We start from the raw sequence: 18,010 nt of genomic DNA, 5'->3' as shown, positions 1-18,010 counted from the left end.
TGACCGCTGCGTACATTATCTATCATTTGGAATTTTCATCCTTTGCTTGAGGATATGACTTCTCCATGCTTTACTGTTCCTGCTTCTTACATTCTCTTCATTTTCTGGCTGTTTTGCATCCTTCGTTTGCTGTCTTTCATTTTTAGCAAATTAAATTCAATAAATATATTTTCTTAATGTTTGGGACTTTGTACTAAAAATGTGATAAAGGTATTTTGAGTACAAACCTTAAAAGTAAATCAAGAAAGGAACCAAAATGGTCTGAACTTTAATGTCTTTTCCCTTTTTTTTTTTTTTTGAAGAAAATTTAGAAATGAATACCTGGAATGTGCTATAATATCTTTGAAAGAGGCAATTTAATAAAAAATCAGAGTGCTTCTAGTTAATTTAATTCCCTCCAGACCCACATTCCTTCCAAATTGCACACTTCAAAACTACAGAGCCAAAGAACTTTAGATGCCCTCTGAGAATGCCTGAAGAGAAGGAGGGAAAGGTCCATGAAAGAAAATGAAAGTAAAAGCTAATTTATGAAGAGAAAAGGAAAAATGGGGAGAAAGTTTCAATTAATCTGCAATTGATTTAACACTTAAGAACAATTGTTAAGAAAAAAGCAATATTAGCATTTAATTATTTATTCAGAAGCTACTGAAAGGAACATATTGTATAGTGTATCCACCCTTTAGCCCACATGAAAGATGGATTGAAACTTGATAGGAAGTTATTAGATTGAAAAACTGAAGCATGAAATACCATAGGGATACTCTAATTCCAAGTTTATAGATGTAAGAATAAAAATACATAAGAGAAATGGTTACAGATTGGAAGCTAGACAAAATTTTAGGTACTTGCATAGCCCGAAGTCATCAACAACCGGGGTCAGAGAAGGCTGAAGGGTCTAGGGGGCCCACTGATTACCTCCAAACCAGGATACCTTCCAGGTCTTTGCTGCTAGACAAAGGGCCGTTCCATTCTACACAGACATTGAGTGTTGAAGCAAGTCTAACCTGGGTGTGGTTTCATAGGAACAACAGAGTAATTAGAGAAATTATTTGTCAAGGTTATATTCTGTAAAATTGCCAGAGTAACCATCATACCGAATGATGAAGTGGATCCATGTCAGGATGACATTATCCCTTATAAGAAAATGGGCCATTATTCTCACAATAGCTGCTGTTGTCAGTGCTGGTTTTGAGTGGGAAATCTTGCTCTGCGAACGTGAAGATGTTAAAGCCTTCTCTGCCTCCTTCTGATATTTTGTTTTTCACTTATATTCAAGACTGAGCAAGGAGGAAAGAGGAGAAAGCTCTTTTGGCAAATCTGTGTTAGCATGAGGAGGTGAGGGGAGAGTATGTATCTGTGTGAGCACCCCCGCACACACACGATCACACCCATACGCACATTCTCTGCCTCCTATACTCTGTAGCTCCCCCACTGCTCCCATGACCTACTGTATACGTGCACTGCGTACAGTACTGTGTATCTCAGAAAATCCATTTTCCAGCTTTGTTTCACCTCCATCTCATATCTCCATGTTGAAGCCCTCACTGTGGCTCTGAAGTGTTGTCGAGTACTTTTTCTCTCCTGCTATATTAGGTTCACTGCCCATCTAGCCATCTCTGCTCTTAATTGCAGTCTCCAACCACATAATGAACCAGGCTCTGTTTTAAACGCTTTTGACATGCAATAGTACTTATCATAATTAATTGATGTAGATAGTATCGCCATTTTTCAGACGAGGAAACAAAAGCTGAAGTAGATAAAGTAACTGCCCGAGCCTCATAACCAGACAGTAGTGAAGCCAGGACTTGAATTTAGGCTCTGCCTCTGGATTTCACATTCTCGACACTGTGCTAAGAAACTTCTGCTTTTCCTCAAGGGACAGAGAAGCTGCTAGCATCAGCGCTGTGGCATCTTAGTGTTAATCCCCCTTATCACTGCTCAGAATTAAACTCAACTCAAACCCACGTTCCCGTTGTTGACATGAAACAGTCTGTCTTTTTTTTTTCCTTTTCTTGCCTATCAATGGATATTTTATACTGTAAAGTATTCACCATGCAAATTAGGTAGAGAAGCAGAAGTTATGCTATTAGACCCTAGGGTTATCATTCTGGAAAAGAATTGAGAAAAATATGCAAAAGAACATGAAATGCATTCTTTCTTCACATGCTTTTATATAAGGACTTGGATGAATTTTAGACACATATATTAAGATTTTAGGATTGAACACTTAGCTCAACTTCTATTAAAACTTAAACCAAAAGGCTTCAACTTCACAAGACGAGGGCTAGAGAAAGTTAAAAGGACATTTTGCTGAAGGCTGGTAGAAAGAACAATTCTAACCACAGCTGCTGGTGGTTTTCTTTTCAGGCTGACCTTCTTCTACCTCCTAGGGCATACATTAGCATGTCCAGAAAGTGCATTAACTCGGGTGCTCCCATCCCCATGCAATATTGAAAATTTCAAACTATAGGAAGCTTATCAAAAGGTGCACAGAACTACCCCTGCTGCTATCAATTAAAATGTAATCAATGCAAACTACAGGGTCAGTTTCTCCTCATACTGAAAATGACATACCGAAGCCCTGTCTTCCAGATAGCTCCAGCACTCCTGATGACACAGACATTGTCCTCTTCCTTCGGGATTTTCTCCTTCACCTTCTTCCCACTCAATGCCAAGCCATGGCAGCCTCTTAGTTTCATCTCTCACAGCCTATTGCACAAATCACAATGTGCTCCAAGAGAAAGGTCATGAGCTTTGGAGTCTGGTTCAAATGCCAACCTCAGGTGGACATTTAACCTCCCAGATTTTCAGTTTCCCAAGTAGAAAATGGGCATCGTAATAAAATCTCTGTGGGTTACTTTGAAGATTACAAACGCGATAACACATGAAATACACTGATTGCCTTATCTTGTGTATCATGAGCTCTTAAATAGTAGCAAGCCTTATTATTATATGTGAAGTCCATCCAAGAGTAGATATTCAATTGATTCCTATCTTGCCATTATTAGAATGACTAGACTTACCTTCCATACAAAAGGCCTAAGCATGTACAATTCACTTGGGGTTCTTCTGTTTCTAATACTGTCTGTCCTATCCGGGAAGTGATTTATCCTGTACATTCTACATAGTGTTCGCCAAGCACTTACTACTCAAGACCCGAGTCACTCAAGAACATCTGAAAACTTCCTCTGGTCTTTCAAATTAAATGTAAATTTCTCTGCTCTTCACTAAACACCTCTCTTACCAAACCCTTTTCTAATCTTTCCTAGACAACATAAGAAAGCCAGGTTAACCTCACCATCCCAGACATACTTTACCTATTTCACCTGGAAATAGGTAAAGAATTTTTCATTCTGCTTCACCCTACCCAGGGAAAACAAAAACAAAAACAAAGCAAAACAAAAAAACTGTTTTACTGTCAGTTCACTTTTCTCCCCTTTTACAAGACCAGGTGCCCTTTCCACGAAGGCTTCCAAATGAACACTACTCAAGGCTGAGTTCCTCAATCTATATGCACTCAAAGTATTTGCTTTCACTTTGCGTTTTATTGGCGTGTTGTACATTGCTTTGCTTGGGAAAATTTATTCAGTATTTGTTTGTCCTTTATGTTAATAAGCTCTTTGAAGCAGGTAACAAATGTTTTATATGCTACCTTCCCCAAAGTTAGGAAAGGTACCAGAATATCAGAATAAATATTCATAGATCGCATTATTTAATAGTGTGACCGGTATCAGAGCAAGAAGGTACATGTGTGACTGTTCTTCTTTCATCTAGGCATCATGCTGTTCCTTTCTCCACCCCCTACTGGAAGAATCTGGAATTGAAGGGATTCTGATACTACCTCTATGGCTCTTGCATAAATAAATCCTAGCACGGACTGCTTAGAACAGACAACTCATTCACTGGTGTTCAGAACCAAAATCATAGCAGAGTTCCACTTTTTTCCCCTCTTTCATTCCTTTCTTTCTAAAAATGTTGCTATGGAAACTGCACTGTGTTTTCATTCTCTGTTTTCGTCACGCTCTTGCTCAAAAGCCCGGGAGAGAGAAAGACATTGATCAGAAATGCAATGAGACAGCCTCTGGGGATGGCCATGGGGGTAGTATGTATTCTCAGGACACTGGATCACAACTACTCTTTCAGCAAAGACAGGTCGATCTGACCATCCTTTAGGGGGATTTAATTAAAAACCAGTCTAGGCCAGCCTTTATGCAGTGTGGTGACAATATGGATCACCAGCATCCAATAGCAGCATGTCAGAGAAGGTGGGAATTACTCAGAAATGGCCCCACACATATTAAAGCTTTCTGCTGTGTGCTTCTGTCAAGCAACAAATTCATTTGGTGCTCATCCCTTTAGCCAGGGAGATTTACTGACCATGGGTTGAATTCTGTTTTTACGTTATTAGGTCAATGGGGGCCAAGAAAGTTGCTCCCCCTCCCTCCTGCAGTTCTCTCTGTGGCAGATACTTACACAGTTTCATCAGTGGATTACAGGAAGCACCAGAACTGAGGAAATTTTCAACTGGACTTTCAAGGTACTCTTAATCCAGTTGCAGCATTGACAACTGCCAATATTTCTGCTGTGATAACCTTTTTACATGGGATATCGCAGCTTTACAGATACCATTTTATTTGTCTCTAAATTTTCATTTCCTCATATACTAGGGAAAATTAAAGAGCTGTTGGTGTCTGGAGGTAAGCTCAAAAGCACCTGACACAAGGCGGCACTGGGGTTCTGGTTCCAAATTGGAAGGTCCTCCCATCCATTCGCCAGGCAGGGTTTCCCAGGAGTGAACCGTGATAGCTTTCAAGGCATCTGGCAAGTGGGGCATATGTTCTAAGAATAAGGAACTTGACTATATGCAGTCATCTCTCATCTACATTGTGCAGATCTTTCTAGCTTCCTCCCTTTTGATTCTTGATACTTGCCAGTTTACCTTTACCTCTGCCTCCATTCTTCCACTTCCTCTACCACTTGTTCAATCCCTCTATTCAACGGAGTTCTAAAGGTTTCAGATCTTGCAATCACACACCCTCCACTGCACTTCATCCTTTCCATAGCCTACACGTTTAAACTTGTATAAGTTATTAAACTTCCACAAGCTTTGATTTTGTCATTAATACAAGGGAATAGTATACTGCTATATTACTGTAAAGATTAAAAATATATGTTTAAAATCTGGCAAAGTGTCAAAAACTCAGCAAACATTAGCTTTTATTTAAATAATTAAGATCCATATATATTCTGTTGTTCTCTCACCTCCTATTCCTATCTCTTTAGTCTGTGATCCATTGCAAAACATGATCTGTTCAAGTTTCATTTAATATGTGAAAGTCATTGAAAACCACCAATATCTTGACATACTAGTTCAAATACCACAGAAGCTGTAATCCTTCAGATTTACTTCAGGATTTTGTCCACTAGTCAGCCAACTTCTCAGCCCATCCCCTCTCGGACATATGCCATATACCACAGCATGGTGCATATCTTGATAAAACTTTCAGGGGGGTATTGAAAAGTAAAAGAGTGAGTGACAGGCCAAAAGTCAAGGGTGGAGCTGTTCACCTGGCAATCATCTATGTAGGGCGCATTGTGGAATCCCCGGGTGAATATTCCCAGAAGGCATAGATTTCCAAGCGCTAAATTCTTTCACAATACCTGAAATAATATTTCTCAACTTCCCTATGGTGGCTCATTATATATATAATTTTGAAGTGGCAGAATACGCAGATAGTTTGGGGAAGAGGCAAAGAATAGAAAAGGATAGAAATTCAAGTTCTAATGATCTAAGTTCTTAATTGTGGTATGTTGCATCTCTAACAGCTTTCACACCCCTCACAAACCTACCACTTAATCATACGTAGTCTTACCCTATATGGAGTATATAAATGTGTATGATATATGAAGCATTATTGGTATATATAAGGGCTCCTGAATAATACAGGCTAATGTGATAATTACAAAATTTTCCATTTAAAAATATAATAGGCACTGTATCATAAGATGGGAACACAGTAGAAAACAAGGTAGACATGATACCTACCTCCTGGAATTTTTCACGTAATAGAGGCACAAGTAATAAAGAAGTACAATGAGTGGTATGAAGAGTACAAAGTACCATGGAGCACAAAGAGGAGGGATAAATTATGGGTCTAGAGATGGGATGGAAGGATGAGCAGACAGGGAAATCTCCTTGGTTAAAGTTATGTCTAATTTAAGGTCTAACTAATGAATAGCAAATGGGAGGTAAATAGGCGAGGAGATGAGGAAAATACAGTGGGAAGAATTTGGCAAGCAAACAGTATACACAAAATCATAGTGGTAAGATACACCAATGCACAAAGAACTGAAAGAAATTCAAGATGGCTGAAGTCACGGGGGTCAAAAGATATTATCTGAGGGTTACCTGGTTCCGGATTCTCTAGGAACTTATAGGTCATAGTAAGGATTTAGAGATTTAGCCTGACAATTAGTGCTTTAAGCACAGAAATAATTTGATCAAATTTTTAAAATACAGTCATCCAGGAAGAGGATAATGGCTGCCTGAATTAAGGCCATGGTGGTTAGGATGGACTGAGTATATAGACGCAGGAGATATTGAAGAGGTAAAGTTAACCTGACTTGACAGTAGACTAGATTCTTACTCACTGTGCCTATGTTTCTCTGCATCCCTCACAGTGCCTGCCATGGTATTTTAAGTGCAGAAGGGACCCGATAAATATTTGTTGAATGAATGAATAAATGAAGCCTCTAAAACTTCTCTCCCTAGAAGAAATATGAATTACATTCATGTTTCATTTATAAGGAATGTGATGAATGCTGAAAGCAGAAGCAAAGCCCTTTCGGCATCAGTCTTGTTGAAGGAGCTAGTAAGTAGGAATTTCAGAACACTGCTATGTGAGCCCCAGGGGAGCACGACTGGTTTGAGGCCAAGGACTCAGGGCTTCCATCACAAAGACAACTGTGCTAATACCAGGCAGTTGAGGAGGTAAAAGGGCAGCAGGAAATCTAATTCCAGAGTTTTGTAACATAATACAGATTCCTGGAAACAAAGCTGGCTTCTGAAATGCTACAATTGCTCATATCTGAAGATGGAATATGTCACATAAATTCACATGTTGGTACAAAAAAGCTGATTTGGGCTTCAGAGAAGGTGAGCGGATGGCTAGTTAACACCTGGTATTCTGAAAGGTTAACTCCGTCCTGGCTATCTTGACAAGGCATAAGCATGTTAATTGACAGATTATTTCATCCTACTCTACACCCTCCGTCCTTCCTTTCCATTCCTTCTATGTCACACTCTCTCTAGTGTCTCCCTCTTCCCTTCTTCACTTTCCTCTCTCTCTTTTTTCCCCTTCAATCTCTACTTCTCAGCTCCATTCCCCCAATCCCACCCCACCCCTAGTCTGGTGTCACTGTTACAGTCAGGAAATACGTCAGGGATTAATTTAAATCCTATCTAAATTGGGGTGGGGTTGAGATAAACATATTTTCCTTCAGCACAAACCTCCTACTAACAACTTGCACAACACACAGGCTTACAGAACCAACAGTAATTGGTAGCTGAACACAGAATATTTATATCTGATGTCTCCTCACCAATGTTCAACAATAGAGAAAGTGTTAGAAAATGATACTACTTCTAGACATACCGCCATGCAGCCATCAAAATGCTATTTGTAAAGAGATTTAAAAAGATGGGAAATGCTTTTGTTATCATGTTAACATGGAAGAAAGTCAGAAAACAAAATTGTATTTCAACATGATTCTAGCTAGGTAAAATATGCATTTAAATACTAGAAAGTCATACACTGATGTGTTAGCCGTGATTAACTTTGTACTAGGCTTTCATTTTCCTTATCATAAAGTTCTACATTTCCAATTTGTCTGTAATGAGTAAGTGCTAATTCCATTTGGGGAACATATTTTAAAAGAAAGGTACAAACAAGATATCATGTGGTGTGTGTGTGTGTGTGTGTGTGTGTGTGTGTGGTGGGGGGGGGGAGTATTCTAAGTGAATTTTCTGAACTTGGTAATAAGATGTGGCTTTAAAAAAAGAGTAAGATTTTTAGGTACTGAATAGAAGGTACAATGAAGAGTTAAACGACCATGGGTTGGCCCTAATGGTGACTTAAATCAAAGGTGGTTTGTTAAGCCCAGAACGTAGAGCCTAAGAATCATGAGGCCAAATGCTCATTACTCAAAAAATTCTCTGGCCATCCTTTTAATCTAATTAATTCTATAATCTAAATATTGAGTTTACAGTGCCATACTTAAATTTTTACTTCTTAGATATTTGCAACTAATATAGCCAAAGAGAATAATGTCTAAAATACATAAAGAACTTATACAACTCAACACCAAGAAAACAATCCAATTAAATAATGGGCAAAGGACCTGAAAAGACGTTTTTCCAGAGAATATTTATAGAAGGCCAACAAACACATGAAAACATGCTCAACATTACCAATCATCAGGGAAATGTAAATCAAAACCACAATGAGATATCAGCTTACAACTGTCAGAATGGCTAAAATCCAAAAGTTAAGAACTAAGTGTTGGAGAGGATGTAGAGAAAAAGGAACATTTGTGCACTGTTGGTGGGAATGTAAATTGGTACAGCCACTGTGGAAAATAGTATGGCCGTTCCTCTAAAAATTAAAAATAGAAATACCATATGATCCAATAATTCCACCACTGGATATTGACCCAAGAAAATGGAAACACTAATCTGAAAAGATATATGTACTCCTATGATTATTGCAGCATTATTTATAACAGCCAAGATATGGATGCAACTCAAGTGTCCATAAGTAGATGAATGGATAAAGATGATGTGGTGTGTGTGCGCACGTGTGTACTCACACACACACACACACACTGCAATATTCTGCAACCATAAAAACAATGAAATTTTGCTATTTGTGACAACATGGATGGACCTAGAAGGTATTATGCTAAGTGAAATAAGTCAGACTAATAAATACCATATGATTTCATGCCAATATAAAATCTAAAAAAAATGAATAAACAAAGAGCAGAATCAGACCTATAAAAACAGAGAACAAACCAGAGGGAAGGGGGAGTGGAGGGAACGGGCAAAATGGGTGAATGGGAGTGGGAGATACAGGCTTCCAGTTACAGAATGAGTAAGTCACAGCAATAAAAGGTATAGCATGGGGAATATAGTCAATGATATTGTAATATCATTGTATGCGGACAGATGGAAGCTGGTGGTGAGTACAGTGTAACCTATAGAAAAGCTGAATCACTGTGTTATACACCTGCGATTAGTGTAACATTGTATGTCAACTATACTCAAATAATTTTTGTTTTATTTTACTTCTTAGATCTTTTATTGGAAGGTAAGAAACCAATAGGAAAACTTGATTCATTTTCTTTCTTTCTTTCTATATTTATATATCTATATTCTGTGCATTTCTTTTGTCTATAAATAGCTCTGGCTTTCCCTATGTTTCATTGTTGGTTTTGTTTTAAATCTTTTGACTGTGGGGTGCGTGCGCGCGTGTGTGTGTGTGTGTGTGTGTATGGACGCGTGCGCCATATTATTTGTTTGTAATGACCAATGTGTCCTTACTTTTCAGTACAAACAGGTTGAAGGATAGAGTTCAACATCATCTTTGAAAACATACGTTTTGATATTAGACAAACTTGAAGTCCCTGGTCTGCCAAACACCAAGAATAAAACTTTGGACAAATTATTTAATTTCACTAAACTGAATAAGATTTGAATAACAGTATTATTGAGTTTATTAGGCCGTTGAGAATATCATGAAACAATATACATAACAAATCTGTTGGCATAAAGTGATTGTTCAATAAACATTAGTGCTTATTTTGATCATCTGGGTACCTACAGCGGACTCTGGCCGAGATATTGTCAATGCTGGAAAATAGTAACTTATGGTCATTGTTCTTACTTTCCTTCCCGATGACAAGGAGAATAGGGGTATGCTCTAAATTCCCTCAGTTCCTCAGGATTCTACATATTGAGGAAACATACAAAGACTAAGTTCCATCCTTCCCCAGAGTGTCTGAAAGCATCAACAGATAAGACTTGGAACGGTAGCATGATCTCTTCAATATGTGCAAAACTGATATAGGTTATTGGCTCATGAGAGCTAGTATTCTGTCCTTCATATGAACTCATCTGCTTACATGGAAAAAAAAAATGTTATGGTGAATCTTGTTAAAGTGTTGTTGCCATCTTCCCAGGATTCTGACCTGATTTAATCACTGCAACATAATGAGGAACATCTCTGCCACCTAAAATCTGTAAGAAAAATGGTTTCCCATAGTTAAACGTCCTCCTCAGATCCCAGAACCGAGGCACAGATCTTTCCCAATGATGCTAACAGTGTCATTCACTCTAACATATTAGTGCATGAGTGTTCAATTTTTTCTGAGGGTAAAATGGGAAAGGTTTACATGAAAAGAAATGCTTCTGGAAATGCAATCTCAGGCACATTCCTACTTGGGTACAAATGATTTAGGGAGAGAAAAGCTTTCCTGTCATCTTTCAAATCATGCCATACACGTAATCACCTTCTCTCACCTAAAAGGCCAACTTAGATTGTCCCAGACATCATGTAGCAAGGCAAGAAAGGATCAGCAGCAGTGAAGTCCTAGGAAGTCTCCCAGCGTGCAAGTAATTCCTGCTACAACACAGCTCCACTCATCTGGACAAGCACAGAGAATGGATGGCAGCCGTGTGGCAGATTGAGTAGAGACAGGGTCAGAGGAAGGAAACGGTATAGTGACATATTAAAACTCAACTTCAATAATGTCACACCTCCATGAAATGTTGGGAAGCCGCAGCAGCAACATACGGAATAGGTTGGTTTAAATCAATCCCAGACAGAATGTGTCTTCTCCTATAAGAACAGCCTGCAACCCAAAGAGGCCAAATAGTAAAAGACTGTCCATATAGGATCTACAGTCACAAAGCACAGAGCAGCCTACTCATGTATCATATAATAACAAAGTCACAAGCCCATCTTTCTTGGTTGAGTTATGAATACTCAGAAGCACACACACATTCAACAGACACATTTTTAAATACAAAGGGCTGCAGAATAAACTTGGAATTCCTTTTTTGCTTCTTAGGTCCCAGTGCATTTATAAACATGATTCTTTAAAACAGAGTTCACATTTCTCTCTCAGGTCATGGCATTTTTAAGGCTTTTCAACATTTCCTTTTTGCATTTAATGCGGTATACTATCGTAAGCAGCGCCCGTGAACCTGCTCAAAGACATCCCAGTGGCATACCTTGGGTATTCCAGGGATGAGTGAATCCGAAGGATGAGTATATCTTTTAGCGCCTGCTGTCTAGCAAGATGTCATGCCACTCAGTAACAGACAGATCTGGAGAATAAAATCGTCCTGAGTTAAGAATCTGTGAACTGATCTATAGGAGTTTCAGTGGGCGAACGAATCCTCGCCTCCACCAGGAAAAAAAAAGAAAAAAAAGTGTTTAAAGGTACTGTTAGAATTTTCTGGGGGAGCCTAGGTGGCTCAGTCTGTCAAGTGTCTGCCTTCAGCTCAGGTCATGATCCCAAGGTCCTGGGGATCAAGCCCTGCATCTGGCTGGCTCCCTCCTTAGCAGGAAGTCTGTTTCTCCCTCCCTCCCTGCCCCCTCGCCCCCACTTGTACTCGCTCTCTTTCAAATAAATAAAAACTTTAAAAAAAGAATTATTTTTCTGCATGATAACAAAATTGAAATAGATTCTCCTGGCATAAAAAATATACCTTGTATATTTCAATCGTTTTCAAAATACTTAAGTTTTCCTGGGAAGTAAAGATAAATGAAACCTAAAGAGTTTCAGGCTTCCAATTTCACTATCTCCACATTAACATTCCTGAGAGAAAGGTGGAAAAAAAGGTAGAAAACAATACGAAAATGAGAATGGTTTTATAAAAACAATATGATTCCATGGTCCCACCCATGTACACTATAACATTTCATGAGACGTTGTAACAAGTCCCCCAACACCCAATGAAAGCAAACCCTGGAGTGTCTCACTCACAGACTTCACCTGGTGAGGGTGTGAGAAGAGAGGCGATGGCAGGAAGTCTCAAGGGAAGAGCGGGGTTCCAGCTACTGAGGATGAAGAGACAGGGGTACAGTAAGTGGACGTTGCCTATCTGAAGTGCCTCCTCACCATCTGACCATTCATGGGGACAAATGCAGAGAACTGATGACAATTGAAGGACGGGGTAGAGGTACAGAAGTATAAAGATAAGCGAGGTGCAAAAGAAATGGAAGAGATGGAATTAAATAAAGATTCATGGAAACGACTCGATAGTGAGAAAGAGTTGGATGTCAACCCTTGGGTGAGCTTCTGCACTGATCTATTTCTCTGTCTTCCTGCGATATGGCCACAAGAAAACATCATAGAAATGGTAAAATCAGCACCTAGACATCATTCAAGGTAAGCTGAGCTGCTGGGCACAACATGAAAGATAATAAAATCTATGATCATCAAAATATCAATACCAAGATCATTCTTTCATCCATTTCTGTTCCAAATATTAATTCAGGCTCTAATGATATGGTAGTGAATAAGACAGTCATCTCTGCCTCATGAAATACATCCTGTTCAAAAACACAGATAACGCAAATACTATATTAGGAAGTGATGACCGCAAAGAAGAAGAAGCAAGCAGGGTCAGAAGAGAGTGTGAGAGGACGCTGGGTGGGATGTCAGAAGACTTCCCTGCAGAGGTCACTTTTGAACACAACACGACTGAATGAGAGGAAGAACCAACAGGATGCAAATGTTTAGTGGGGGAGCATTGCACGCGGAGGAACAGCAAGGGCAAAAGAACTGATGCGGCTGTACACTTGGCCTAGTCCCAAACCATCAAGGAGTCTGCAGAGCTGTGCGAGAGGGAGGTGAGTGGGAGGAAGTTAATTCCGAGAGGCAGCCAAGGGCAAGATCACCGAGGTTCTTCTTGGCCATTCCAGGTCACTTGGTTCTATTCTAGACGTCACAGAAAGCAAGGGGGGGGGATCAAAAACTGTGATAGGATCTTATTAACATCGTGGTCATTAGTGAAGTACAATTAACTTGAATAATTGCAAAAAGTTTTTAACATTATTATTCAAGTATCAAGTCTTTACAGTACCTATTAATTAATCACAACCCATTTTGCTTTAAATATATTTAAGGAGGCTAGTAACCCCCTAAAGGGCTCTATCCTGGTAACATCAGCAGTTATGGCAGCTCAAGTACAGGCTCTGGAGGTTTTAGGAGAGAGGAGGAGGTTCATTTGGTAGGAATTTACATAGATGTTGAGAAAACCACAGAGAGCTTGAGGCAGATGAGGCCGTGGTGATACTGGATAGTCCATAGTACATGAAATGCCCAGGAGAATTCGGAATGGCCAGCAGCAATGAAGATGCCCTCTAAAAGTTAACCTATTAAATGATCAAAGATTACTATTAAGAGGCGAGATGGCTTCTGGAACACAGCAACCTTCCTGTGACTGTTAACATATCTCAAGAAAGAAAAAAAACAATCCAAAACAGAGACTGATCAGCCATGGAACCACAGGAAAAGGAAAGTCATAGAAGCACATTCTGTTCTGGTCCAGGGAAGGGACACCTCGGCATTGTCAAGCTACTTGGAATGTCTGTTCTTTCTGGCAGGTAGATGGAGATGGATGCAGGCTGCCATGAATCTGATGAGACTAAGCATTTGAAACAAGCATCCTGTTCACCAAGCAACCTTCTGTTAATGTGGCTCCCTATGTAGCTTGCCTACAGGGCAGGAATTCACTGGTCAGACTGATGCAAATGTCTGGTCCAGTTAACAGTAATATTTTTCATTGTAAATTAATACAGTGGCTTTCCAATTTATATGCTTCGGTCTTTTGTGAGTTGGTACAAGTCATCCCCCCTGAATAATCAGCTCTGGGCATTAACCAGACCAAATGCTGGGACCTGCAATGCTGAGGTCTGGACGCCAGCTGTGATGAATTCACCCTGGAAATGCTACCCTGCAAGGTCTCTTGGCAGCTGGCCTTCTCCTGGGACACACTGACCTTGCAGTACCTTACATCTGAAACGTCGACATGTGCATTCCAACACTGGCTCTCCTGGGGACCGTCACTGCCGGGGCATATGTGCAGAGAGTTGTAAGACGTGATTAATTGAATATTGAAGAAATGCCTCTGCTGGTGGGAAAAGAATTTTAATTATGTATACTATAGACATACTCTTTAAACATGATAACAATAGCTAATATTTATTGATTTATTGAGCACTTTCTAAATGCCAAACACTGTTCTAAGCATGTTAAATATTATTTAAGTACTATATTTATTCCCATTTGAGGGACCAGAGAAACAGAAGATAAGAATGATTAAGTCATTGGTTCAGGGTCTCATCATTAATAAATGATGGAACACTGATTCGAACTCAGACCTATTATCCCCAAAGTTAAGAGAATGTGCTGTGGAGTTAGACTCGCCCTGGCTGGGAACTTGGGTCCACCACTTATTAGATTTGGGGCTTTGGATTAAAAAAACAAACCTTCCAGTCAGTTTTGTCAGATTTGCTGAAAATTGCTGTTTGTCTTATTTGCTGAAAATTGGTTCTCACAAAGAATATTTCTTTGTGTGTGTTCCCGTACATACAGGGCTGGTACTTTGGTGTACTGTAGTTATTACAACATGCAGGGTTATAATAAAGTACAAAGGAAATTATAAAAATAAAGTACTTAGCTAGATCAAGTGCTTAGTGCTACATCTTTCACACACTGAGCTCAAGAGAGATTATCTGCTCAGATGACAGGCTACTAAAAATACTTACTATATGGGAGGTCAGACTACCCACCCAAATCGGTCCTCCGTATACCTTCTCGTGAGTACCCTTCTCACTCTAGACATATACCTCTGATATTTTGTGATATAATTCAAATTATTTATATAAGCTTCATTCCAAAAGTCCAAGTCAAGTTTCTAATATTTATATATGCATAGACGAAAGAAACAGATCGGATACGACATAAGAGAGTTGGAAGAGAAAACACAGGATGGTATATTTCTATAACCTTGTTTGAATTAGGTTGCACATTGGCTCTGAAACACCCAGAAGCCCAAGCAAATGGGATCATGTGGTCAGATTTAAGCTCTGCCTTGCCCAGAAGATTAAAATAAGCCTCATCTCTGAAGTTCTGAGGACTGGGAGAACTTACCCTCGCGGGTCCTCATCAAGGCAATAGTCTGTAATACAGCAGCGTCACCAACAAATCCCTTATAATGCTGATAACAATAAATCTCAACAGTTTCCAAATAGCAGCACTACCTTTCAAGAATCTAAAGTGTCAGCCGGAGTGTATGAGTTCCCGACTGCTTAACACGGGACTGCCTGACCATCCTGTGTCCTCACCCACAGACTGCCCCTACCTCCAGTTTCCCCCAAGCTTGCGAGAGTGTCCTGTCCTTGTATAGATTTCCCTCTCATCAGCTTTTATTCCAAATACCCTGTGCTTTTTTCCATTTCATTTTGGGTTATATTTTCCAATTCTCCGGCAATGTGGAGAAGAGGTCAAAGTCATTCATCTGGAACTAGGGAAAAAAAAAAAAAAAATCCCGCACAACAGCAAGCTTACTATTCCAAATAGTAAATGGCTGGGAGAGAGCAAGTGCCTCTGGAACTTGAAAATCTGGCTTCAGACAATAAATCAAAAGCACTTAAGTTAGTACCAAAGCACCTTGGGCTTTCATACCTGACTGGCAAAAAATTGAAATAAAAAATAAAAAGGGTAGTGCTGAAGAATAAAATGGCATCCTCCCTAACGGAGCTGTGCAAACGGCTGGAGTGTGAGCTCAGTCGTGCTTCCTGGCTGCTCGCATACGCCGTCCCAGCACAGCCGCGTCCACAGCCACACCGCACCTCCCCTGGCTGTCCCTTCTCAAGTCCACGGCCTTGTTCCTCCCTTTTGCCGGTCTCATCCTTTGTTCAGCCTGGTATCTGGTCCACCTTCAGAGGTTACATATACACCGGCACTTGCTTTTGAAAACACTCATCCTCCTAATCTCCACCTCTTTATTGTTTCTTTTTCTATCTTCAAACGTGTGTGCTTATTCATAGCTCTGGAAAGACCAGAGAGGCCAGGCCCAGGCTAGCATGGAAAGGTCATTTTCATACTGGGTTTTTTGCACAGTCTCAAGTGGGAAGTCCCATGGTTCTCATAAAGACAGCCTGTCTTTTTCCATGACATTTACAGATTTAGCTTCAATAAAATAACGGAAACCCTGCCTTGGACATTTGAAAACAGCATGTTGCCTGATAGGTCTGATTTTGATTGCACATCAGATGTTCTGCTCAGCACTCAGCACGTGGCTGATAATCCTCCAGTCGCGGTTTCCTTCCCTTGGCAGGAGAAAGCTAACTGAACTACATGATGCGTTGCCTTCCCACAGCTTCCCCTCATCCTCTTCCCCTTCAGCCACCACACTCTATTCTGGGGAGAATATGTACCAGCTGAGTTGTGGCTTTCACCTTGGCTGGACATTTATAGAGATAAGAGAAGGAATATTGTCCATTAATTGAATGCACCACCCCTTATTCCTGAAGACAAAGTAGGTGAGAGTCACCACCCCACTGGTGGCCGGAGATGACTGTCTCACTTCCTTTGGATGTTCATGAGTCCCTACAACTTTCTTCCTACTCTTAAGTTATCACTTCACACAGATAATGGGAGAATGGGTCCTCAAAGGTCTTGCTCAAAGTCCTCCCTCAAGAGCTCAGTGATTCTATGCTTAGGCTAGAAATAAGCCTAGTGCAAGAACAGCAATGTTGAAGGTGATGATTTTTCCTCTGACAAACAAATTTATATTCCCTACCGACTGGGGAAGAATGTGGTTGTATAATTTTCCTAACACTCACATACAACAAATACTCTCTTCTTTGTCTCCCCAGTGATAAAAACTGCAGAGAAGGAGTTGAAATGGCTTGCTCAAGGTCATGGAAGTGTGCCAAATATTTACATAAATAACAAAAAACAAAACAAAACAAATAGTTTCCAGGTGCCCAGCGTGACATAGGATCACTTGGCAACTCTGGTCTCAGATGCAGTGCCCTCTGTCAAAGCCTTGCTAGGAAACAAGTGTCTCAGATAAAGTTGGTACGATGGTAGACAAGAAGTCCCGGCATTATGAACTCACAGCTCTCAGTGTCTCCATCTGCCCCTGATTTAATGTGGACGGCAGTATCTCTGCCACTGACAGGAACAGCATTTCATGTCGCCTCGTGTACTAAGCTATTTCTGCCATGACATATATCAGCAGGATCGGGATCCTGAGGATTTATTGGGAGTGTTAATAATTGCATGTGAGTAAGGTCCCGGCTCCTCATCTGCAGCCCGGGGAGCTCTGCTAAATGGAGCCGGTGTATATTCTCTTTTGGACAGGGAGCTCATATTTAACACACAGCTTTGTCTTCTCTGACTGCCTTCTGAAAAATTATGTTTTCAGTAAATAAATATTTAACAGATTTCCTAGTGTCTGCATTTTCTATTAGTTTGGCTGGATTCAATATCCAGTACTCTGAAAGCAAAGTGTAAGAACTGTTTTGAAAAAAATTACATTTTTTTTTTTAAACAGCTCCTTTGGGGGGGGGGGCACCTGGGTGGCTCAGATGGTTAAGCATCTGCCTTAGGCTCTGGTCCTGATTTCCAGGTCCTGGGATTGAGCCCCCTGTCAGGCTCCCTGCTCAGTGGGGAGTCTGCTTCTCCCTCTCCCTCTCCCTCTGCCTCTCCCCTTGCTTGTGCTCTCTGTCTCTCCAATGGATAAATTAAAAAAAAAAAAAAATCTTTAAAAAAAAAGGTTTTTTTTAAACATGAACTATTCTTACATTCACATCCCAGTTTTAATTCCAAAGTACAGATAGCCACAATTTTCTTGTTTAAAAACATATTTAAAAAACAGGTATGAGGGGATAGAAAGCACACAAATATTGTCTGTCAATATTAGGAA

The sequence above is a fragment of the Ursus arctos genome, unplaced genomic scaffold, assembly GCF_023065955.2.
Source record: "Ursus arctos isolate Adak ecotype North America unplaced genomic scaffold, UrsArc2.0 scaffold_4, whole genome shotgun sequence".
NCBI lineage: Eukaryota > Metazoa > Chordata > Mammalia > Carnivora > Ursidae > Ursus > Ursus arctos.
This window is presented reverse-complemented; position numbering follows the sequence as displayed.